Genomic DNA, 26525 nt, shown 5'->3' on the forward strand with positions numbered 1-26525 from the left:
CCCACCCTGGGGATGCCAGAGGACAGCACCACAGCATTTTCAATAGGTGACCCACCTGAGAGGAGGAGGGACAAATGTGCCCAAGGCCATTATGGAGAACGAACACCTACGCAGTTGGAGAATGCTAAAGATACCCAAGGGTGTCGTCCTCTCCCTCCTGAGAGAAGCTAAGAAGTTCCAGGCTTAGGGTGCTACAGAAATAGAGATTTAGGATGGAAAAAAGGAAGGATTTCCTAACTACCACCAGGGCTATCAAGCACTGATCTGACTTATTTGTGAATACAGTTGTATAGAATTGTTATATGGCAAAGACGAAGATCATGCTAGAACGTCTTCCATGTATCCCTTGGTGGAGGCAGTGGGCAGCATCAAAGTACAAGATGGCAGGTGGAGTCTTTAACCTCGTGGTCTGGAGGCTGCATGATAGGGTTGCAGTGTATTTTCCTTCTGTACACGCTTGGGCCCTCGTTCTGTTTTCTCTCATTCACTCCATCCTAGTGTATTCTTGGATCCTGTCTCCCTCCCCTTGAGATTCTGGCTCTAACTAAAGCCAACTATCAGACCGACTTTACCTGTCTCATTACACCAATCACAGGCAGATTCTTTATTTTTCTTCCTTTTGAGACAGAGCCTTGCTCTGTTGCCCAGGCTGGAGTGCAGTAGCACAATCACAGCTCACTGCAGCCTGAAACTCCTGGGCTCCAGTGATCCTCCCACCTTGGCCTCCCAAGTAGCTGGTATTATAGGTGCGCCACATCACGCCTCACTTAGTTTTTTTTTTTATTTTTGGTAGAGACGAGGTCTGCTATGTTGCCCAGGCCAGTCTCGAACTTGAGGGCTCAAGTGATCCTCCTGCCTTGGTCTCCCAAAGTGCTGGGAATATAGGCATGAGCCACTGTGCCCAGCCTACATTTATTTTTATCTTTTTTTTTTTTTTTAGACAGAGTCTCACTTTGTTTCCCAGGCTGGAGTGCAGTGGTGCGATCTTGGCTGGCTGCAGCCTCCACTTCCTGGGCTCAAGTGATCCTCCCACCTCAGTCCCCTAAGTAACCGGGACTACAGGCGTCACCACCAGGCCCAGCTCATTTTTTTTGTATTTTTTTGTAGAGACGGGGTTTTGCCATGTTGCCCAGGCTGGTCTTGATCCACTCACCTTGCCTCCCAAGGTGACAGGATGACAGGTGTGAGCCACCTCGCCTGGCTGTCTACATTTCTTTTTAGAGAGAAAAGATGGTTCATCAAACTTCAGTATAGCCAGGCTGAAAATGTTTCAGATTTGGGACATGTGATAAACTGGTTGCACTGATGGCCAAACAATCTCCTTGTATTTCTGCCTCTTGCAATGCAGCTTTGCAGCTGCTCCCACCAAGGGGGAGATCTACTTCCCCGTCCTTCACCACCGGCCCTGTGACTTGCTTTGACCGTGAGAATGTGACAGAAGTGTTGATGTGACAGTTCCAGGCCCAGGCTTCAAGGGGCCTTGAGCACTTCTCTCTCTCCAAACACTGCCTCCACTGGGAACGCAATCCTTGACTAGCTGCTGGAAATGAGAGACCGCGTGAAGCAGGGATGAATCATTCTAGCCAAGGCTATCTTAGCTGACATCCAGCTGTGCTACCAGCTGACAGCAGAGGCATGAGAAAGCCTACTCCAAATGACCCAAGACCAGAACTCCCCAGCTAATTAAACTTAGCCTAAATTGCTGATCCCCAAAATCTTAAGCTAACAAATGGTGGTTGTTTTAAGCCACTAAGTTTTGGGGTGGCTTTATGTAGCATAATTCTGGTAATAGGTAATTGTTTCAGGAGAAGACAGGAATGGTTCTGATAATTAGAACCACAATGACTCCCATATTTATGTCACTAGCCAACACTTCTCTCCCTTGAGTTCCAGACCCAAGTACCCAGCCACCAAACCAACATTTCTGTAATCAGAACCAAGCTCTTGATAACACCCCAAAATTTACTCCTTCTATAGCCACAGCCTTTACTGTCTTGATAAAATGAATAACTTTCTATTTCCAGTTGCTTAGGCCTAATCCTTGCACTCATTTTTAAGATTACTTTCTTTTACATTCCATGTCCAGTTTATTAGCAAATCCTGTGGGCTCTACCTTCAAAATATATCCAGAATCTGCTCACATTTCACCAAATCTACGGATACTACTCTGAGCCAAGCCCCCACCATGTCTTGACTGGATTGTTCCAGCAGCCTCTTCACTTATTTTTGTTTCCAAGTTAATTGGGCACTTTGTATGTTACCTGGCAACCCTAACCAGACATGCTTCCACTTCACAGCTTTTGCATCTGCCCAAATGCTCTTCCCAAATAGCTGCATAGCTCACTCTATGACCACCTTAAAGTTTCGGTTCAGATGTTATCTTGTCAATATCGAGGCCTTCCTGGTCAGGCACGGTGGCTCATGCCTGTAATCCCAGCATTTTGGGAGGCCCAAAGCGGGTGGATCACTTGAGGTCAGGAGTTTGAGACCAGCCTGGCAAACATGGTGAAACCATGTCTCTACTAAAATACAAAAATTAGCCAGGCATGGTGGCACGTGTCTGTAGTTCCAGCTATTCGGCAGGCTGAGGCACAGAGAATTACTGGGAGGCCGAGGCTGCAGTGAGCCAAGATCACGCCATTGCACTCCAGCCTGGGAGAGAATGTGAGACTCTGTTTCCAAAAAAAAAAAAGGCCTCCTGGACCACCACATGTATTTATTTATTTATTTATTTAATTTCTTGAGACGGAGTCTGGCTCTGTCACCCACACTAGAGTGCAGTGGTGTGATCTTGGCTCACTGCAACCACTGCCTTCTGGGTTCTAGCGATTCTTGTGCCTCAGCCTCCAGAGTAGCTGAGACTACAGGTGCGCACCACCACACTAAGCTAATTTTTTTTTTTTTTTTTAGACAGAGTCTCGCTCTGTCTTCCAGGCTGGAGTGTAGTGGTACGATCTCAGCTCACTGCAACCTTTGCCTCCTGGGTTCAAGTGATTCTCCTGCCTCAGCTTTCTGAGTAGCTGGGATTACAGGTGCCTGCCACCATGCCTGGCTAAGTCTTGTATTTTTAGTAGAGACAGGGTTTCGCCATGTTGGCCAGGCTGGTCTTGAACTCCTGACCTTGTGATCCGCCTGCCTCGGCCTCCCAAAGTGCTGAGATTACAAACGTGAGCCACCGCTCCCGGCCCACTCAGCCAATTTTTGTGTTTCTAGTAGAGACAGGGTTTCACCATGTTGGCCAGGCTGGTCTTGAACTCCTGACCTCATGGGATCTGCCCGCCTCGGCCTCCCAAAGTGGTAGGATTACAGGCGTGAGCCGCCGCGCCCAGCCAACCACCATGTTTAAACCTACCTTCCTGCCATGGTATGCCCAACCCTCTTATTTTTTTCTCTATGGCACTTATTACCATGTAACATACTATGTATTTTACTTACTTATTTGTCATCTATCTCAACCCCAATCCCATGCAAGCTTCAAGAAGGTTTGGTTTTTGCTCTATTTTGGTTTGCTCGCTGCTGTTTCCTCAGTGTTTAAAACAGCTCCTGGCACTTTGTAGGTGCTTGTGGTGGTTGATTTTCTGTGTCATCTTGACTGCACCAGGGGGTGCCCAAATTAACTATTGTTTCCGGTTGTGTCTGGGAGGGTGTTTCCAGATGAGATGAGCATTTCTGGCAGTGGACTCAGTGGAGTAGACGGCCCGTGTGAGTGGGCATCATCTAATCCATTGAGGGCCTGCACAGAACAAGAAAACAGAGGAAGGAGGAGTTCACTCCTATTACTGCCCGCCCACCTGCCTGAGCTGGGACATTTGGAATGGGATCTATATCACCAGCTACCCCGGTTCCCAGGCCTTTGAGCTTGGACTGAATTATACCACCAGCTTTTCTGGGTCTCTAGCTTGTAGATGCCAGATCATGAGACTTCCTAGCACCCACAGTTATATGAGCCAATTTCTCACTCACCTGAATGCTATATCCCCTTTTTCCATCTTGGTGAAACAGCCTCTAACAGTTTATTGGGAAGCTACCTTTTTTGTTTTCTTTTGTTTTTTGAGACGTTGCTTATATAAAATATCCGTATTTTCTCCTTACACTTGATTATTTGACTAAATATGGAATTCAAGATTAGGCAAACTTATCAGACAGATTTTTGAGGGCCTTGTTTCATTGTCTTCCAGCTTCCAGTGTTGCTGTTGAGAAGTCTGATGTCACTGTAATCGTCAATTCTTTACTTGTAATTTGCTTTTTTTTTTTGTCTTGTCTCTGGAAGCTTTTAAGATCTCTGTTTCTGGTACTGGAATGTCATCATGTTGTGCCTTACTATATGACTTTTGAAATTTCTTGTGATGGCTACTTGGTCAGTCATTTCAACTTGAAAACACATTTTTCATTTCTTAGAAACTTTCTTGAAAAAAATTTTGTTCTGATATTTTCATTTTCTCAGCTCTTACTTTCTGGATTTACTGTTAGCCAGATGGTGGGTCTTCTAGACCTACTCCTTGAGGGTGAAATTCAGCATAATCTGGGCATCACATAGGCATCAGGCTCACCAAGGAAGCCAGTTTATGTCCAGGGCGTCAGGAGGCTAATTCTTCACTGCAGCCTGTGCCAATACTTCTCTGCTTCTGTTTCACAAATTAAATGAGAAGCCAGTAGGCCGGGAGTGGTGGCTCAAGCCTGTAATTCCAGCACTTTGGGAGGCCGAGGCAGGTGGATCACGAGGTCGGGAGATCAAGACCATCCTGGCTAACACAGTGAAACCCCATCTCTACTAAAAATACAAAACCAAAATTATCCGGGCGTGGTGGTGGGCACCTGTGGTTGGGCACAAAGCCTCCCAGCTGCTAGGAAGGCTGAGGCAGGAGAATGGCATGAACCCAGGAGGCGGAGCTTGCAGTGAGCCGAGATCGCGCCACTGCACTCCAGCCTGGGAGACAGAGCGAGACTCTGTCTCAAAAAAAAAAAAAAAAAAAAAGAGAGAAGTGACCACGTTGTTAATCCACTGTATTAGTCAGGGTTCTCCCGAGGGACAGAACTAATAGGATAGATGTATATATGAACAAAAGTTTATTAGGGAGAATTGGCTCACACAATCACAAAGCGAAGTCCTGTGATAAGCCATCTGCAAGCTGGGGAAGAAAGAAGCCACTGGCAGCTCAGTCCGATTCCAAAAGCCTCAAAAGCAGGAAAGCCAATAGTGCAGCGTTCAGTCTATAGCCAAAGGCCCGAGAGCCCTGGCAAACCACTGGTCTAAGTCCAAGAGTGCAAAGTCCAAAGAACCTGGAGTCTGATGTCCAAGGGCAGGAGAAACGGACAGAAGCATCCAGCACAGACGAAAGATGAAAGCCAGAGGACTCCGAAAGCCAGCTTAGCCCACCTTCCACCTTCATTGCTCTAGTCCCACTGGCAGCCAACTGGATGGTGCCTACCTACATCGAGGGTGGGTCTTCCTCTCCCTTTCCACTGACTCAAATGTCAGTCTCCTCTGGCAACACCCTCACAGACACACCCAGAACAATACTTTACCAGCTATCTAGGCATCCCTCAATACAATCAAGCTGCCATCTAATATTAACCATCACACCCACCTTGTTATCATGTGGGTATGTGTTGAAACTGCAGGTTATGTTGAGAAGCTTTGTGAGAAACGAATACATGGAAGCTTCCAGAGGTTAAAGAAAATCAGAATACTGGCCAGGCACGGTGGCTTAGGCCTATAATCCCAGCACTTTGGGAGGCCGAGGTGAGTGGATCACTTGAGGCCAAGAGTTCAAGACCAGCCTGTCCAATATCGTGAAACCCCATGTCTACTAAAAATACAAAAATTAGCCAAGTGTGGTGGTGCGCACCTGTAGTCTCAGCTACTCTTGAGGCCTGCCTCAGCCTCTCAAAGTGCTGGGATTACAGGCGTGAGCCACTGCACCCAGCCTGTCTTTTTGTCTTGAGAACATGTCTGCATTCCTATTTCTTGGTGCATACTGCACTGTCACCATAGGCACCGGTGCATTCTGCCTGCACATGCACACTGTGTGTTGTAATAGCGAGGCAGCAAGGCACAGGAGGAGGGTGTGTGTCATTATATAACATGATGCATTGTTGGGCACAAAGCCCAAACCCTGCCACCCGACCCAGATGGGAGTTATTACACAGTGACATTTCCCTGCAGTGTCTTGTAACATTAGACTTTCCTTTTCTTTCCTAGAATTCTTTAAAACGCACTTCCCCTGTATATAAATAACTTCTTAAAATATTGGAAAGTAGCTGTCCTGCCAGGTTATAGCAGGAGGTTAGCATAAGAAGAAAACTTCAATTTCTCCCCCATTATTTTGTTCTTCAGTTATTTAATAGCAACCTAGACTTTAATCTGAATATAGTACAAGGTTTGGGGAACACTGCAGGAGTCTGAAATCAATAGTGATGTCATTAAATTGCCACTTTAAATTCGCTTATCCTGGCTGCTGACACCCCTTCCACTGCCTGGGCAAACTACAAGCTTTTGAACAGCCAACACTTACTTAGTGTGCTCTCTCTCTCTCCCCCAACAATCTAACCTAAACTATAAGAGAAAACTCTTGCCTTGCATTATTCTGACTCTAGGCCAGTACTTTCCAAAGTATCTGTGGTAAAGGACTGGTTTTCTTTTCTTTCTTTCTTTCTTTCAAGACAGAGTCTTGTTCTGTCACCCAGGCTGGAGTGCAGTGGTGCAATCTCAGCTCACTACAACCACTGCCTCCTGGGTTCAAGCAATTATCCTGCCTCAGCCTCTCCAGTAGCTGGGATTACAGGCATGCACCACCATGTCTGGCTAATTTTTGTGTTTTTATGTTTTTAGTAGAGACGGGGTTTCTCCACGTTGTCCAGGCTGGTCTCAAACTCTTGTCCTCAAGTGATCCACCCAATTCGGCCTCCCAAAGTGCTGAGATTACAGGCGTGAGCCACCGCGCCCAGTCTCAGGACTGGTTTTCTTTAAATTTTCAATCTGTTCGGACTGGTAACTTTTGTAAAATATAATAAATATGAATTACTATAAATATAAGTTGGAAAGAAAAACATGCAAAATACAGTTCCAAAAAATTTTTGTTATTACATCGTATTTTTAGATTTAATAAACAAAATTATTCTATCATATTGCCTGAAAAGCTCCCTCCCTCTCTCCTTCCTTCCTTCCTTCCCTCTCTCTTTCCTTCTTTCTTTTTTTGAGACGGAGTCTCGCTCTGTCGCCCAGGCTGGAGTGCAGCGGCGCGATCTCAGCTGACTGCCGCCTCCTGGGTGCTGGGATTACAGATGTGAGCCACCTCATCCAGTTTCTAAATGTGTGTTCTCAATCTCTGTCCCACACTGTGGACCACATGTTGAGTGACTACGCTTTAGTTGATACTGGCCTGAACATTACACAGCTTTGAAGTTCTGAACTTGCAGTCAAATACTTTCACACTCCCCTTTTCAAAAACTAGCAAACTTAGGCCGGGCGCGGTGGCTCAAGCCTGTAATCCTAGCACTTTGGGAGGCCGAGACGGGTGGATCACGAGGTCAGGAGATCGAGACCATCCTGGCTAACACGGTGAAACCCCGTCTCTACTAAAAAATACAAAAAACTAGCCGGGCAAGGTGGCGGGCGCCTGTAGTCCCAGCTACTCGGGAGGCTGAGAAAGGAGAATGGCGTAAACCCGGGAGGCGGAGCTTGCAGTGAGCTGAGATCCGGCCACTGCACTCCAGCCTGGGCGACAGAGGGAGACTCCGTCTCAAAAAAAAAAAAAAAACAAACAACAAAAAACTAGCAAACTTTTGGCCTTTCTTTCTTTCTTTTTTTTTTCACAGTCTCGCTCTGTCACCCAGGCTGGAGTGCAGTGGAGTGATCTCAGCTCACTGCAACCTCTGCCTCTGAGGTTTAAGCAATTCTTGTGCCTTAGCCTCCTGAGTGGTTGGGATTACAGGTGTGCACCACCACACCCAGCTAATTTTTTTTTTTTTTGAGATGGAGTCTTACTCTGTTGCCCAGGCTGGAGTGCAGTGGTATACGATCTCAGTTCGCTGCAACCTCCGCCTCCTGGGTTCATGCGATTCTTCTGCCTCAGCCTCCTGAGTAGCTGGGATTACAGGCACCCACCACCACACGAGGTTAATTTTTGTATTTTTAGTAGAGACAGGGTTTCACCATGTTGGCCAGGCTGGTCTTGAACTCCTGACTTCAGGTGATCCACCTGCCTCGGCCTTCCAAAGTGCTGGGATTACAGGTGTGAGCCACTGTGCCTGGCCTGTATTTTTCTTTAGTAGAGACCGGGTTTCACTGTGTTGGACAGTCTGGTCTCAAACTCCTGACCTCAAGTCATCCGCCTGCTTGGCCTCCCAAAGTGCTGGGATTACAGGCATTAGCCACTGTACCTGGCCTGACCTGACTTGCAAAACCTTCACAATGTGCCCCAAACCTACTTTTTAAAAATCACCAGAAGGCCCAGTTTTCTTTTTCATTTCATTTCTTTTTTTTGAGATGGAATTTCACTCTTATTGCCCAGGCTAGAGTGCAGTGACTCGATCTCAGCTCACTGCAACGTCCGCCTCCCGGGTTCAAGTGATTCTCCTACTTCAGCCTCCTGAGTAGCTAGGATTACTGGCACCTGCCACCACGCCCGGCCAGTTTTTGTATTTTTAGTAGAGACAGGGTTTCACCGTGTTGGTCAGGCTGGTCTCAAACTCCTGACTTTTGGCGATCCACTCACTTTGGCCTCCCAAAGTGCTGGGATTACAGGCATGAGCCACCGTGCTCAGCCTCCAGTTTTCTTTTTCTTTTTTTTCTTTTTAAGACGGAGTCTCATTCTGTTGCCCAGGCTGGAGTGCAGTGGCGCGATCTTGGCTCACTGCAACCTCCGCCTCTCGGGTTCAAGCAATTTTCCTGCCTCAGCCTCCCGAGTAGCTGGGATTACAGGCATGCGCCACCATGCCTGGCTAATTTTTGTATTTTAGTAGAGACGGGGTTTCATCATATTGGCCAGGCTGATCTCAAACTCCTGACCTCAAATAATCTGCCCGCCTTGGCCTCCCAAAGTGTTGGGATTATAGGCATTAGCCACCGAACCTGGCTAATAAATGTTTGTTGAATAAAGGAACATAATTTAAAAAGTTTGGAAAGGGTCAGCATGTATGGTTTTTGAGAAAAGGAAATGGGTTAATGAATTGCAGAGAAGAAAGCTAAAGATGGGTAGAGTAGCTCCCTTGGGCCAACTGTATATGAAATAAGACTGGAACTTGTCTACCTTATATGATGTGAAGTGTTATTTTAAAGGTGCCAAGATCAACTGATTCTCTGTACCTCAAAATAGCCCTCCTCCCATTGACCTGCTTGCACACCTGAAATTCCATTATTAACTATACATTCTTTTTTTTTTCTTATTTTTAGAAACAGGGTCTTGCTCTGTTGCCCAGGCTGTAGTGAAGTGGTGCAATCATGGCTCACTGCAACCTTGACCTTCCCTTGACCTTCAAGCAATCCTCTCACTTCACCCTTCTGAGTAGCTGGGACTACAGGCATGCGTCACCGTGCCCAGCAGATTTTTGTAATTTTTTTAGAGATGGAGTTTCACCACGTTGCCTAGGCTGGTCTCAAACTCCTGGGCTCATGCAATCTGCCCACTCCGACCTTCCAAAGTGTTAGGATTACAGGCATGAGCCACCGGGCCCAGCCCTACGTATCCATTCCTACCTGGGTATTGAGTATCAATGATCGGAAATATCACAAAAAGAGAGACAACCAGATATCCGTTACATACTTCCCGATGGAAGAACACACCACCGACTATGAAATGGCCTTGTCAAAAGATCAAACCTAAAGCTGATTGACATCCATATACCAAATTACAGCAACTACAGGGACAGAGGGCGTATTATACGACACTACGGTGATGCCATTGCCGAAGCCCTGGCTGGGGAATTCTAAAGGACAAGCAACTTGAGTTTGTTTTTGTTTCTAACAAATAAATTGAAAGAAAAAAGAAAGAGATAAACTCTAGATTAATAAGATATTTAAAAGATCAATGAATCACAATGTATAGACCTTATTTGTGTTACCGGAAAGGGGTCCCAGTCCAGACCCCAAGAGAGGGTTCGTGGATCTCGTGGAAGAAGGAATTCAGGGCCAGTCTGTGGAGTAAAGTGAAAGCAAGTTTATTAGGAAAGGAAAGGAATAACGAATGGCTACTCCTTACAGCAGCCCCAAGGGCTGCTGGTTGCCCATTTTTATGGTTATTTCTTGATTATTTGCTAAACAAACAATAATCCCTTCTTTAGTGGATTATTCATGCCTCCCCTTTGTAGGCTTTATCGGCATGCGCCTGTTGTTGCCATGGCATTAGTAAACTGTCATGGCGCTGGTGGGAGGGTAGCAGTGAGGACGACCAGGAGTCACGCTCATCACCATCTTGGTTTTGGTGGGTTTTGGCCGGCTTCTTTACTGCAAGCTGTTTTATCAGCAAGGTCTTTATGACCTGTGTCTTGTGTTGACCTCCTATCTCATCCTATGACTCACAATGCCTTAACCTCCTGGGAATGAGGCCCAGCAGGTCTTAACCTTATTTACCCAGCCTCTATTCAAGATGGAGTTGCTCTGGTTCAAATACCTCCGACATTTGATCCTGATTGAAGCAAACTATAAAAAAAGAAATTGATGACATTGATGATATTATGGTTATTTTTTCTAGTCTCTTTTTACCTTTAGTTTCTTTTTTTTTTTTTTACTTTTATTTTAGGTTCGGGGGTCTATGTGCAGTTTTGTTATCTAAGTAAACTCGGGTCACAGGGCTTTGTTGTATAGATTATTTCATCACCCAAGTACTAAGCCTTATACCCAAGAGTTATTTTTTCGGCTCTGAAGTCTTAATCTTTTAGAGAACATTATCTCTTGAGATTTGTTTTAAAATAATATAGCAAGGGAGAGGTGAGTGGCGAGATAGATGAAGCCAAACTGGTTCTGGTTGATAATATTGAAGCAGGACGACGGGTTACACAGGTTATTATTGAAATTTCCCATAATTAGAAAAGTTAAAATTAAAAAAATAAAACAGACTGCCCCTCAGCCAAGTCTTCCGGGCTCCAAAGGGCCTTTTTAAAAAATGTTAGCCCTCGCAGTGGGTTAATATAGTGACAAATGATTAATCATTAACATTTTAGTCTCTGATGGTTTCCAGCAGCTTCACTGAAATGCCTGTCTTCCGCAGCCCAGCCTTTCACCCTTCAGCCCACCTCTCCAGCTTCTCCCTCCCTGAGCCCCCCGCAGCCCCAACATACCCTCCACTCCCCTGCACCCATCCCCTTGCTGCTGGTGCCATTTTGCCTCCTGCAATGACCTCTCTGCCATCCTCGACCTGACCTAGGCTGCTTATGTTTACCAGTCCAGATAAATGCTGCTTCCTTCGTGAGAGCTTCCTCCTCCTCTTCTCCTCCTCCTTCTCCCACTTCTCTTCCTCCCCCTCCTCCTCCTCTTCCTATCTCCTCCTCCCCCTCTTCCTCCTCTTCCTCTGTCAGAAGCCATCACTCCCCTCAAAAAGCTCTGATTCTACTGCTCTTTCTATATACTTAGCACCTTATGTTACATTTTCTTTCTTTCTTTCTTTTCTGGAGGGCGGTGGCGCGATCTCAATCTCTGCTTCCCAGGTTCAAGCGATTCTCCTGCCTCAGCCTCTCAAGTAGCTGGGACTACAGACACATGCCACCATGCCCGGCTAGTTTTTGCATTTTTAGTAGAGATGGGGTTTCACCATGTTGGCCAGGCTGGTCTGGAACTCCTGATCTCAAGTGATCCTCCTGCCTTGGCCTCCCAAAGTGCTGGAATTACAGGTGTGAGTCACGGCGCCTGGCCTTTATGTTACATTTTCACTTAATAGTCTGGGTTTTTCATATAATATTCCAACTTAAATTAAGATGGACATTTTTGGCAGATTAACTATTTGGGTTAATCTATTCTGTCTACTCTAATCTCAGTCAAGGCTGGACAACCTTCATTTAAAGGCATTTGGCCTTTGGCCAGAGTTCAGCAGGCCATACTCAGGCTGGATGGGCTGCAGGGCTGCAAATTTGAAACAGCGACAGGTGCCGACAGGCCAATCAGCTGGGGAGAGACTGGCACAAAGGAATGCACATGCCCTGGCCCAAAGGCACGCCCACCTCCCAGCTGCAGGGGACTGTGGACCCTAGGTTAAGGGCTCCTTTAAATACTCATTCTCCCACCTCACTTTGGATTCATTATTTTATATTCATTTCCTTAAACGAGGCCTCACAAATGGTATCAATTTAGGCCCTAGAAAACCTGGGCCCTGGGGCTGGGCGTGGTGGCTCATGCCTGTAATCCCAGCACTCTGGGAGGTGGAGGCAGGTGGATCATCTGAGGCCAGGAGTTCGAGACCAAGATGGCCAACATGGCGAAACCTCGTCTCTACTAAATATAAAAATTAGCTGGGCATGGTGGCGCACACCTGTAATCCCAGCTACTCGGGAGGCTGAGGCATGAGAATTGCTTGAACCTGAGAGGCTGAGGTTGCAGTGAGCCAAGATTGTGCCACTGGGCCCTGCTCCCTGGCTGCACGTTCCACCTGTTCTTGCTAATTTGGAGTTGAGTCCAGTCTCTCCCCACTGTGGAACACTCCTTATATGTATGGTGATGGTCCCCTGACTAAAGTCTGCCGTACCACTTTAACAAGTGTCAGTAGTGATTTTTTCTTTCTCTTTTTATTTATTTGTTTATTTTTTTGAGATGGAGTCTTGCTCTGTCGCCCAGGCTGGAGTACAGTGGCACAATCTTGGCTTACTGCAACCTCCGCCTCCCAGATTCGAGCGATTCTTCTGCCTCAGCCTCCCGAGTAGCTGGGATCATAGACGTGTGACACTACGCCCGGCTAATTTATGTGTTTTTAGTAGAGACGGGGTTTCACCATGTTGGCCAGGCTGGTCTTGAATGCCTGACCTCAAGTGATCTGCTCATCTTGGCCTCCCAAAGTGCTGGCATGAGCCACCACGCCTGGCCATGAGTAATTTTATTCTGTAGCACACATCCGGCAGGTCCCCTCTCCCTCACCCAGCTCAAATCGCTCAGGCCTCCCCAGTGCCCCTCAAACATCTGTCCCAACACCTAACCTTACACTCGCTCTGTTTCCATGGAGCCCCATGTGGCTTACACTCTCATTTCTCTTTCTTTCTTTTTTTTTTTTTTTTTTTTTGAGAAGGAGTCTTCCTCTGTCCACCAGGCTGGAGTGCAGTGGTGCAACCTCGGCTCACTGCAACCTCTGCCTCCTGGGTTCAAGCCATTCTCCTGCCTCAGACTCCCAGGTAGCTGGGACTACAGGCATATACTGTAGTCAGGCATGAGATCCTGACTTGCTGTTACCGTACCCCCCATCAGAATGACACCCATTAGAATAGAAGGACCATGAAAGCAGGGACAAGGGTTCTGTTTTAGCTTTCATGTTAAGAACACACTTTGTGGGTACTTAATTGTGGATGCTTCATAAATATTTGCTTTTTAAAACACAAAACAAAAAAATCAGATCAGAAAAGAATATGGGCTTTAAAACCTAACAAGACCAGGCACAGTGGCTTACGCCTGTAATCCCAGAACTTTGGTAGGTAACATGGTGAAACCCCATCTCTACCAAAAATACAAACAAAACAAAACAAAACAAAAAAACAAAAACAAAAAAAAACCCCAAAACAAAAAACACTGGGCATGGTGGCCATCACCTGTAGTCCCAACTACTGGGGAGGCTGGGGTGGGAGAATCGCTTGAACCTGGGAGGCAGAGGTTGTAGTGAGGCGAGATCATGTCACTGCACCCCACCCAGCCTGGGTGACCAAGCAAGACCCTGTTTAAAAAAAAAAGAAAAAAAAGGCCGGGCGCGGTGGCTCAAGCCTGTAATCCCAGCACTTTGGGAGGCCGAGACAGGCGGATCACGAGGTCAGGAGATCGAGAGACGATCCCGGCTAACACGGTGAAACCCCGTCTCTACTAAAAAATACAAAAAAACTAGCCGGGCGAGGTGGCGGGCGCCTGTAGTCCCAGCTACTCGGGAGGCTGAGGCAGGAGAACGGCGTAAACCCGGGAGGCGGAGCTTGCAGTGAGCTGAGATCCGGCCACTGCACTCCAGCCTGGGTGACAGAGCAAGACTCCGTCTCAAAAAAAAAAAAAAAAAAAAAAAAAAAAGAGGCCAGGCGCAGTGGCTCACGCCTGTAATCCCAGCACTTTGGGAGGCTGAGGCCGGCAGATCACGAGATCAAGAGATCGAGACCACCCTGGCCAACATGGTGAATCCCCGTTTCTACCAAAATACAAAAATTAGCTGGGCGTGGTGGCGTGTCTGTAGTCTCAGCTACTCGGGAGGCTGAGGCAGGAGAATTGCTTGAGCCCAGGAGGCAGAGGCTGCAGTGAGCGGAATCGCACTACTGCACCCTAGCCTGGGCAACAGAGAGAAACTCCGTCTCAAAAAATAAAATAAAATAAGATAAAATTAGCAGGTCACGGTGGCGCCCGCCTATAATCCCAGCTACTCTGGAGACTCAGGCAGGAGAATCGCTTGAAACCGGGAGGCGGAGGTTGTAGTGAGCCGAGATCATGCCACTGCACTTCAACCTGGGAGACAGAATGAGACTCTGTCTCAAAAATAAAAAAGAAGGCCAGGCGCCATGGCTCACGCCTGTAATCCCAGCACTTTGGGAGGCCGAGGCGGGCGGATCACGAGGTCAGGAGTTCAAGACCAGCCTGACCAACATGGTGAAACCCCGTCTCTACTGAAAATACAAAAATTAGCCGGACGTGGTGGCGGGCACCTGTAATCCCAGCTACTCTGGAGGCTGAGGCAGGAAAATCGCTTGAACCCAGGAGGCGGAGTTTGCAGTGAGCCGAGATTGCGCCATTGCACTCCAGCCTGGGCGACAGAGTGAGATTCCGTGTCAAAAACAAACAAACAACAACAACAACAACAACAACAACAATTAGCCGGGCACAGTGGCAGGCGCCTGTAATCGCAGCTACTCGGGAGGCTGAGGCAGGAGAATCGCTTGAACCTGGGAGGCAGAGGTTGCCATGAGCCGATATTGCGCCACTGCTCTCAAGCCTGAGCTACAGAGCAAGGTTCCGTCTCAAAAAAAAAAAAAAAAAAAAAAAAAAAAAATAGGTAAAGTAAAAGAAATACTGGGAAAAGGCCTAAGATCGCCAAATCCACACTTCCGTAGATTTTTGTTGTTGTTGTTGTTTTTGAGACGGGGTCTCTGTCGCCCAGGCTGGAGTGCAGTGGCACGATCTCGGCTCACTACAACGTCTGCCTCCCAGGTTCAGATCCTCCCGCTTCAGCCTCCCAGAGTGCTGGGTAGCTGGTACTACAGGTGCCCGCCACCACGTCCGGCTAATTTTTTACGTGTGTTTTCAGTAGAGACAGGGTTTCGCCACGTTGGCCAACTTGGTCTGGAACGTCTGATCTCAAGTGATCCGCCCGCCTCAGCCTCCCAAAGTACTGGGATTACAGGCGTGAGCCACCTCACCAGGCCTGCAGGCGACGTTCTTCAACCTCCCCCAAGCTTCTAAACAGGGTAAAAGGCCCCTGGGGCCCATCCCATTGCTGCTTGCCACTAGGAGCCACACATTTCAAGACTTTTGGCTGGAAAGATAACCGTTATTACGGTGATACTTCTAAGGTGTTTATCTGTGTGCTTTTTGGTGTAATGTCAAATCTTGTGGTAAACATACAGTGAACACACACAGACTTTTGGAGGGGACTTATGGCTGGGCCCCCTCTGCGGATCACCCTAGAGAAAATGCAAACATTACCGTTCAGAGCCTCACCCGCAGAGCTGGAAGAGTTTTCTATGTGAGGACCGGGCGGCGCTGGGAAGTGCAGCGGCCAGAGACCCCCCGGGCCTTTGTCTCCTGCGGGCGCGGCTGCCCTGCCCGCCCAGGACTCGCCCCTGCGCCCCCTCTGCGAGGCCGAGGAGAGCAGAGGAGGCAGGGCTCTGGCAGGAGGAACCCAAAGACAGCGAGCGCTCCACGGACGCTGAGGTCCCTCCGCGCCAAGGCTGGCCTCGCCTTCAGGGCGCGGACGCCGGGGCGCGGCTCGTAGGACCTGCTGCAGGGTCCTGGGGACCTCAGCTCGCTCCGCGCGGATGCTGCTCGGCAGAAGCCTCCTTTCTAGCTTCTCCACCGCCATTCAGAGCAGAATGTACTCGAACATACCCAAATTTTTTTTAAAAAGGTAACTCATTGGCATTATCTAGTTCCTCCTCCTCCTCCTCCTCCACCCTGTTTTCCGGGGACCATGACAAGAGGCGGTATTTCGTGGTGACAGTGTGGGCCACTGCAGTCGCTGCTATTTTATAAGCCAAACGCCTGCTCGCTTTGCCCTGGGAACATAAAAATGACCACCCCCGCCCATTAAAAAAAAAAGACGCTTTGTGGTTCGCAGCCGGAACAGCTAAGAGGCCCTGCCTCTGGCCTCTGCCCGCGCGCTCACAGCCGGGAGGTGTCGCCGGGAGGGGGCGCCCGCGCGCCAGCGGCGCTGAGATGCACTAAAGCGCCAACTTGTCTCTATTGGGAGCGGTTCAGGGAAGGAGAAAAAGGTCAGGAGGAAGCAACCGCAAAGAGCATGTTTGGGGAACGGTCACGTTTCCTTCAGAGCCAGGAGAATGAGGCAGACATTTGTACAGGTGTAGTCTGGCGAAGAGCCCCAACGTGATACGTTGCTTAGCGACGGAAGCCAAAGCGTTAATAAAAACCGTTAGAGTGAACACTTACAATAAAAGGCAGGTGGTACAAAGTCAGCGGATGCTGCCGCATCTCATTGTCGAAATGCCTGCTGGCTAAGTGGAAGAAGAGGCAGTCTTGCTTCCAAATTTGCCTTTGCATAAGGATACCAAACATTCCGTTGGGGATGGAAGTGGGGCTGTTGGTACATTAAGTCTGATGCGATTATTATTGTGTGGGCATTCTGACATGGCCAAAGTGGTTAGCATGTGTTTACTATGAACATATTCTCTCAGCAGTTAAGTACGTAATGTGCAAAACACGTGTGCATCATCACAGATTGTCTTTATTTAAAGTTCTTCATATATGCATCTGCAGCCACCCTTTTGTATCTTCTTGTGACTACTTTGCCCTATGACTGCCCTCTCCTACCCAAAAGACAGATAAAGGCAGGGAAGATGATGAAATAGTGGGTGCTAGGTGGGGAGGGTAAACAACTCATAGTTCTTACCTGAAATCTTGCCCCAGGGGCTTCTGAAACCAGCAAACATGAAAACAGGGGTTGAGTCAGGCATTGGTATTCTAGCTCTCAAGTGAAATTTAACAAAGTTTGCCGCCACTTCTCTAAGGCTTCCCAGAATTAGACTGGGTGATGAAATTGTAACGATTCTATTACAATTTGTACAATCAATAACCATAACCCATTAGTTGCACCCTGCTAAGGTATAGATAAAATAAATGCGGTAAAGAATGAAAAATATGCGGGCCAGGGGCAGTGGCTCACGCCTGTAATCCCAGCACTTTGGAAGGCCAAGCTGGGAGGATCGCTTGAGCCCAGAAGTTCGAGACCAGCCTGGGTGACAAAGTGAGACCCCCATGTCTATAAAAAAATTAATACAATAAATAAAAAAGAAAAATATCTGCAACTGGCTAAAAAAAGTATGTAGGTACAGTTTTTCTTTTCGGAAATCATACTCCCAGCTGCTGCATCTACCCTGTATGTACAGAAAAGGGACTTCAGTAATTTAACTCATATATGGCTAACCTGTTTAAAATAAGGGGCCCCGTAATGTTTGGGTAGTGTAGTTCATCAGAAGGCCACCAGAGGGCGCTTAAGTTTGCTTCCCACAGAACCTCAGGGTTATTTGCAGTTCAAAAGACTGGCACTCAGCCCAGCATGGTTTTAACACCTGGAGGTCCTGTTGCGGGAAAGCGTTGTGGAAACACAGGACTGATAACTTCCGTTCCACTGGTATGAACCGGAAGATGGCTAGGCTAATGCTCATTGTTGGATTCGAAGTCTTGATCTTGTTTTCAGTTGTGTTTGGGGCTGCTTTGTAGGAAGGCCCCTCTCCCAGCTCTCAGCTTGTCTCCCTCCCTCAGCATTTTTATAATGATAGTGCACAATGACGATCCCTGGAGTAGTATAATTATAGCCTAGTGCATAGAGCGGTATGGATGAGGGGGACGTGTACATCCACAGAGGAGAACAGTGAGTGAAATCAGCCCTACCTAATCAACAGAGCTTTGTCATAAGTTCTAAAGGTTAAACATTCTCAATACGGGCACTCCCTTTGATTTTCACATCCACACCTGAATCTCTTTCACCTTGTTTACTGTGAGTCACTGAATCAATTATCTACTGCTGTGTTACAAATAACCTCCAAAGATAGTTAAGACAATAATAAAGATGTATTATCTCAAAGTTTCTGTGGGTCAAGAATTCAAAGCCTCTTGGCTAGATGGTATGAGCCTGAGGTCTCTTTGATGAGGCTGCTGTGAAATGGTCGCTGGGTCTGCAGTCATCTGAACACCTGACTGGGCTGGGGTATCCACTTCCGGTATGTTCACTCACATGGCTGCTGGGAGGATGCTTCAATTCCTCACCCCCTGGATCTCATCATCGGACTGTTTCAGTCTTTCCCACGATATGGTAGCTACTTCCTCCACAGTGAGAGCTCCAATGGAAATACAGTGGAAGCCACAATATGGTTTATGAACCAGTTTTGGAAGTTGCACATCATTTCCTCAATGTCCTAATGGTTACATGGTTAGCCCTGGGACTGACTATCCAAGGGCATGAATATCAGGTGCTGGGGATCATAGGAGACCCTCTTGGAAGCTGGCTGGAGTGCAGTGGTGCAATCTCGGCTCACTGCAACCTCTGCCTCCCAGGTTCAAGTGATTCTCCTGCCTCAGCCTCCTGAGTAGTTGGGATTACAGGCTTCTGCCACCATGCCCAGCTAATTTTTATATATATATATTTTTTTTTTGAGACGGAGTCTCGCTCTGTCACCCAGGCTGGAGTGCAGTGGCCGGATCTCAGCTCACTGCAAGCTCCGCCTCCCGGGTTCACACCATTCTCCTGCCTCAGCCTCCTGAGTAGCTGGGACTACAGGCGCCTGCCACCTCGCCCGGCTAAGTTTTTGTATTTTTAGTAGAGACGGGGTTTCACTGTGTTACCCAGGATGGTCTCGATCTCCTGACCTCGTGATCCGCCCGTCTCGGCCTCCCAAAGTGCTGGGATTACAGGCTTGAGCCACTGCGCCCGGCCTTAATTTTTATATTTTTAATAGAGACGGTGTTTCACCATGCTGGCCAGGCTGGTCTCGAACTCCTGACCTCAAGTGATTCGCCCACCTCAGCCTCCCAAAGTGCTGGAATTACAGGTGTGAGCTACCCTGCCCGGCCCAATTTACCTTATTTTAATGGAATCATTCATGTTTTAAGAATGCATACATGGGCCGGGCGCGGTGGCTCAAGCCTGTAATCCCAGCACTTTGGGAGGCCGAGGCGGGTGGATCACGAGGTCAGGAGATCGAGACTATCCTGGCTAACATGGTGAAACCCCGTCTCTACTAAAAATACAAAAAACTAGCCGGGCGTGGTGGCGGGCGCCTGTAGTCTCAGCTACTTGGGAGGCTGAGGCAGGAGAATGGCGTGAACCCGGGAGGCGGAGCTTGCAGTGAGCCGAGATCACGCCACTGCACTCCAGCCTGGGAGACACAGCGAGACTCCGTCTCAAAAAAAAAAAAAAAAAAAAAAAAAAAAAAAAAAAAAAAGAATGCATACATGAACCATCTTTTACACTTGATCTTAGCCAAAAGGCCAAGAAGCAATACATGAAGCACTTTTTAAATGCATACCAGAAGTTTATTTTCCTATGAGTACAAATTGCTCCCTCTTCTGTGGATCGGAAAATAATTTCTGAAGAGGTGTGTGTTGGGGATGGGGAGAATGTCCTATCTTTAATAATATATGTGTTACTAAACATATTTGTCTCTCACAACTGTAAAATTGATGTGTTAAGGAGAAGCTTTCCACCTTCTGGTTGAGAACATTTTCCTCATTTCTTTCTGCAAGCAGTTTGCTAGCAAATGGCAAGTTATATCAAACAGTAAGAATCAACAAAAGTCATCAGGGAATTACTGGATCACTTTGTTTTAAAATTAACAATCCCAAGCCCTTTTCTTGTAGACCTGACACTAGCCAACCCTTAAAGGGAACTGTGATGATTCTTTTATTCATTCTTTTTTCAAAAATAAGAGCTCCAAGACAGAAAGGTTTGAAGCAACCTCAGAATTAGAAAATGGCTGTGAACTCAAAGTTCTAACCTGCTGAGTGACCTTGGATGACATCAGAAACTTAAGAGACGGGTTCTGACACTCACTCAGCAGCCTCCCTCCATTTCTGCCAACAGCAGAGGCAGTGTCCTGGCATCAAGCGATCCTCCCGCCTCAGCCTCCCAAGTAGCTGGGATTCATATGGCTTTTGGAGTGAGAGAGATTCGAGTTTAAATTCTCCCTTCACTTCTCATTGGCTGTGTGACCCTGGATGTTTTATTTAGCCTCTCTAAGGCTCAATTTACCCTTCTGGAATATAGGGATACTAGTATGTACCTTCCCAGGTAGTTGTGAGGTGATCTATGTAAAGTACCTATTACAGTTCCTGGGCCTCCTAGGTGGTCAATATTTGGAGGCTGTTATGGAAGGGGGAGGGGAAGGAATACGCACCACAGTGATGCTCAGAGGGGGTCTATAGTCAGCTGTTTCTCTCTAGGTGAGATCATGTAAAACATTATACGACGTTCCATAGTATTTTTCTCTTTAGAAAACTGAATAAACTCTCTGGGGAAAATCAGGGAAGTGAGAATGTGTGGTGTCCCAAATTTAGGTCCTCCACATGCTGGCATTTCAGGATTCCCAGAACCATGGCCGGGTTCCCACCTGCTCACCCAAAGCAAAGTCTGTTGGTGACAGATCCTGCCCACACAGAGAACTCCTAATCAAACATTTCATTTCCTCATTTAAATGTGAACAAATAGGCAAGAATCACCAACAGAGCCTTCAGCACGAAAGAGAAAGACCAAGATGAACAAATAGAAAACAGATATAATGCAGGGTACAGAAGAGTACAAGACTGCTAATTAGTATTCTAGAGAAATCTACAACAGAGCATCTATAAAAGAAGAACAAACATGATGCCATAAAATAAGAAAAATCAGGCAGGTGGCTAACACCTGTAATCCCAGCACTTTTGAGAGGCCAAGGTGGGAGGATCGCTTGAGCTTAGGAGTTCGAGACCAACCTGGGCAACATAACAAGACCTTAACCGGGCATGGTGGCTCACCCCTGTAACCCCAGCACTTTGGGAGGCCAAGGCGGGCAGATCACTTGAGGTCAGGAGTTCAAGACCAGCCTCGCCAACATAGCAAAACCCTGTCGCTACTAAAAATATAAAAATTAGCTGGGCATGGTGGTACACGCCTGTAATCCCAGCTACCCAGGAGGCTGAGGCAGGAGAATCACTTGAATTTGGGAGGCAGAGGTTGCAGTGAGCTGAGATCGTGACACTGCACTCCAGCCTGGGCAAGAGGGCAAGACTCCATCTCAAAAAACAACAACAAACAAACAAACAAACAAAAACCAAAAACAAAAACAAAGACCTTGTCTCTACCAAAATTAAAAAAAAATTAGCTGGGCATGGTGACATGTACCTGTAGTCCCCACCTATGTGTGAGACTGAGGTGGGAGAATTACTTGAGCTTGGGAGGTAGAAGTTGCAGTGAGCTATGATCACGCCACTGCACTCCAACCTGGGCGATAGAGCAAGATCCTGTCTCCAAAAAAAAAAAAAAAAGAAAGAAAGAAAGAAAAGAAAAATAAGAAGCAGCTGATTCCTTCATGAAGGAGTTGGTTTTAGAGCAACATTGTTAAAAAAATATATAAAAAATAGAAACAGAGAGACTTTGAGCACATTTAAACTCTGAGACAGAAGAAAACTTATTTAAAAAGTAAAAATCTGTTTTGGGCATGCTGGCTCACGCCTGTAGTCCCAGCACTTTGGGAGGCTGAGGTAGGAGGATCGCTTGAGCCCAGAAGTTCATGACCAGCCTAAGCAACATAGCAAGACTCCACCTGTAAAAATATAAAATAAAAATTATTATTATTATTATTATTTTTTTTTTTTTGAGACGGAGTCTCGCTCTGTCACCCAGGCTGGAGTGCAGTGGTACAATCTCGGCTCGCTGCAACCTCCATCTCCCAGGGTCAGGCGATTCTCGTGCTTCAGCCTCCAGAGTAGCTACGACTACAAGCATGCACCACCACATGCAGCTAATTCTTGTATTTTTTGTAGATGCGGTGGGGGTGGGGGTGGGTGGTGTTTCACCATGTTGCCCAGGCTGGTCTCGAACTCCTGACTTCAAGTGATCCACCCACCTCGGCCTCCCAAAGTGCTGGGATTACAGGCGTAAGCCACTGCGACTGGCATAAAATAATTTTTTAAAAGTAAAAGTCTGAGCTGGGCGTGGTGGCTCATGCCTGTAATCCCAGCACTTTGGGGGCCAAGGTGGGCAGATCATGAGGTCAAGAGATCGAGACCATCCTGGCTAACATGGTGAAAACCCGTCTCTACTAAAAATACTAAAAATTAGCCAGGCACGGTGGCGGGTGCCTGTAGTCCCAGCTACTTGGAAGGCTGATGTAGGAGAATGGCGTGAACCCAGGAGGCGGAGCTTGCAGTAAGCCGAGATCACGCCACTGTACTTCAGCCTGGGCGACAGAGTGAGACTCCGTCTCAAAAAAATAAAATAAAAGTAAAAGTCTGACCTTGAATAGGTATAAATAAACCTGTTTGGTGTCAGAAAATTTTTCTTCAAGGGTAGAGAAAGTTTACGGCATAGATATTGGAGGTGAAAATTGGATAAACAGAAGTTGAAGAGGTTAGTAATCCCTAGTATTTATAGAAACTTGGTTCCTCAGGAATTTTCACAGCTGATTTGCAAACGCCTTAGCTCCTAAAGCTTGAATAGAATCAGGATAGAACTCAGGCCTGAAACACCATGACTGATACTGCCTGATGATGCTGGCCTCTCCCTCAGGGACAGGGCCTCCTAAAATGGGTGTGGTCACACAAAGCACAGGGATCTATAGGCAGAGGTGTTCCTTGCAGCATTGTTACAAAGTGAAGCAGAACAGAACAAAACTCAAGTCTGGAAACAGCCTAAATGTGTATTAGGGGAACATTTAAATAAATTGTGGTTTGTTCATATCATAAATCCTATGATGGCTGTTAAAAAGGATGAGGCTGGCCGGGTGCAGTGGCTCACTCCTTTAATCTAGCACTTTGGGAGGCCGAGGTGGGTGGATCGTTTGAGGTCAGGAGTTTGAGACCAGCGTGGCCAACACGGCAAAACCCCATTTGTATTAAAAATACAAAAAAATATTAGCAGGGCATGGTGGCGCGTGCCTATGGTCCCAGCTACTGGGGAGGCTGAGGTGGGAGGATCGCCTGAGCCCAGGAGGTGGAGGTTGCAGTGAGCTGAGATTGTGTCACTGCACTCCAGCCTGGGCCACAGAGTGAGGAGACCCCTTCTCCAAAAATAACAATAAAATCATCATTACCAACAATCAACATCTATTTGATGGTTTCTGTTTACTACCAATCTCACTCCTCTGGTCCCTCTCCCCCAGTTCCAAGAACTTTGTCATCTCCATCGCTAAGTCCAGACCTCTAGACTCTAGTCCCACATCTTCAACTTCAGTGACTGGACTGCAGTTTAAACTCATTATGCCCAAATGGAAATGCTCAGTGCTTCCTTGTATCAGTCCATTGGAAATAAATAAAAATCCATTTCATTTGGGATCTTTGTTCTCTATCTCACATATGCATTATTAACTCTGGTCATTTCTTCCTTCAGAACATGTTCTACCCTTCTTGTCTATTTCTACCTGAGTTGACAACATTGTTATTTATCGGTGTATTCATTTAGCAAGTATTTATTAAGTGTTTCTTATGTGCCAGGCACTGCGCTACCTAAAGGGGACAAACACTAATTCCCAGCTCTACCTCGGTAGGAGGAGCTCACAGTTTAATGGGCCTCCCGACGTGGTAGCATGGTGTCTCCCGTCCACCTTCCCGCTCCTGCACCCCTGCTGACCTGCCAGGCTAGGCCTGCACCTCTAGGCAGTTCCAATCACACAGTTCCCAAGGGCCTGTGAGTTTCAGCAGTGCTACTATTTCATAATTCTCACATTTTCCTATAACCTGTTACTCTAGTGCCATTTCCTAAAGAAGAAAATTTAAAATATCCACAAGAATGCTCACGAGCCTCTTCCTACAGAGCATGTTTGCTAGCAGAGCGACACCACGGAGGACGCAGGGTTCTAAAAGCATGGAGGATGCTGAGACTGGAGAAAGACCATGTAGGAGACAAGCTGTCACCAGGCCTGCAGGTTCTCTAAGCTCAGTGCTTGCATCCAATCAGTCTCAATGGCTGGGTGCAGTGGCTCACACCTGCAATCCCAGCACTTTGGGAGGCTGAGGTGGGCAGATCACTTGAGGTCAGGAGTTCAAGACCAGCCTGGCTAACATGGTAAAACCCTGTCTCTGCTAAAAATATGAAAATTAGCCAGGCGTGGAAGCAGGTGCCTATAATCCCACCTATTTGGGAGGCTGAGACAGGAGAATTGTTTGAACCAGGGAGGCAGAGGTTGCAGGGAGCTGAGATTATGCCACTGCACTCCAGCCTGGGCAACAGAGGGAGACTTTGTCCCAAACAAACAAACAAACAAACAAACAAAAGCATCAGTCTCAAGATGTGCTGTTCTGGAAGTACAAGCTGAGTTCCTTACTGACAAGCCTTCGTTAAGTTATATTGTAATGGAATCAGTAACAACCAATGGGCCTATATACTATGTCTTTGCATTATTTATCCCTAATATTAAGGTCCACGGTGCAGATTTATTCTATTTTTTTGCTTAGGCCAGTCTGAGTTTCTATCATTTGCAAGTCAAGGGACCCACGCTAATAAAAATAAATAACAGCTAATAGGTTTACCCTTACAATATCTGTGTAAGGTTGGTACTTTGGTTGTACCCTTTATAAGGAGGAAGAAACAAAACCTCAGAGATAGAAGCTGTTCCCAAGCAGCTGAAATTTGAGCTGCTGAAATCCTGCCCCAGAGCCTACGCCCTTTTCACTAGAAGTCCCTTCATCTGTACAGGAAGTTTTAAGTAATCTCAAATTTTTTTTTCTGAGAATAGGTGTGGTTGACATTGCTTATACATGATAAACCAAAGTAGATGATTAGATGTTATGTTTTCATTAAATTATTTCTAGTCTCTTTTTCTTTAGATCCTTTTCTTTCAAATCATTGATATTGGGGCCTGAACTAAACAGTAATTTTGTGAGACCCCCGACTTCCCTTTACACAGTCAAAAACCTTACGGTAAACACTAATTACCAGCCCAGCAATCCATCCTTCCCTGTCTCCCAAATCTAGAGGAAGCAGCTGTTTCTTCACTCATTATCCAGTCTCCTGGAAGCCCAGTGAGGGGACAGTGTCAGCTATCAGAAAAAGTAACTGCAGCTCCTGCGGATCTGACTGACACTGTTTCTGAATTCCTTTTGCCAGATCCCAGAGAAACATGCTTAGCAAGACAACCCCCAGACTGACCCTGCTGCTTGCTCTCAACTGTATGTAATGCTAATTGTCACCACCCAAGCTCGAGGTCAGAGTGATTTCAGCTCCCCCGCGGGGATTGTATTCAGCCCAATTTAAATTAATTTGGCAAGTGCGCTGTGGCACTAACCACCCTCTCCAAGCCCAAAAGTAGATCCTGTGTAGGTGTAGCCTCCACTTGGAAAAATAACAGAGTTGTGCATTCATTTCAGCTGAGGAAGGAAGGCAGCAAATAGTTGTTTTCAAAATAAGGTTTATTCATCATTTAAAAAAAAAAAAAAGGTACAGGGCAAGACCCTGACTCAAAAAAAAAAAAAAAAAAAAAAAAAAAAAAAGAGAACATATTCTCATATCAAGCTCATTCAAGGTATGACTAACCAACTCTAACGGGGTGAATGCATGTGTCCCTTCTTTTTTTTTTTGAGACAGAGTCTTGCTCTGTCGCTCAGGCTGGAGTGCAGTGGCACCATCTCGGCTCACTGCAACCTCTGCCTCCCGCGTTCAAGCAATTCTCCGGCCTCAACCTCCTGAGTAGGTGAGATTATAGGCACGAACCACCATGCCCGGCTAATTTTTGTATTTTTAGCAGAGACGGGGTTTTGCCAGGTTGGTCAGGCTGGTCTTGAACTCCTGACCTCATGATCCGCCTGTCTCGGCCTCCCAAAGTGCTAGGATTACAGGCGTCAGCCACCGCGCCGGTTGACTGTGTCCCTTCTAAAATTCATGTTGAAATCCTCATACCCAAGGTGATGGCATTAGGAGGAGGAGATTGGGGAGGTGATTACATCATGAGGGTGGAGCCCTCATGAATGGGATTAGTGCCCTTATAGAAAAGACCCCAAACAGCTC

The sequence above is a fragment of the Macaca nemestrina genome, chromosome 16 (assembly GCF_043159975.1).
Source record: "Macaca nemestrina isolate mMacNem1 chromosome 16, mMacNem.hap1, whole genome shotgun sequence".
NCBI classification, from domain to species: Eukaryota; Metazoa; Chordata; class Mammalia; order Primates; family Cercopithecidae; genus Macaca; species Macaca nemestrina.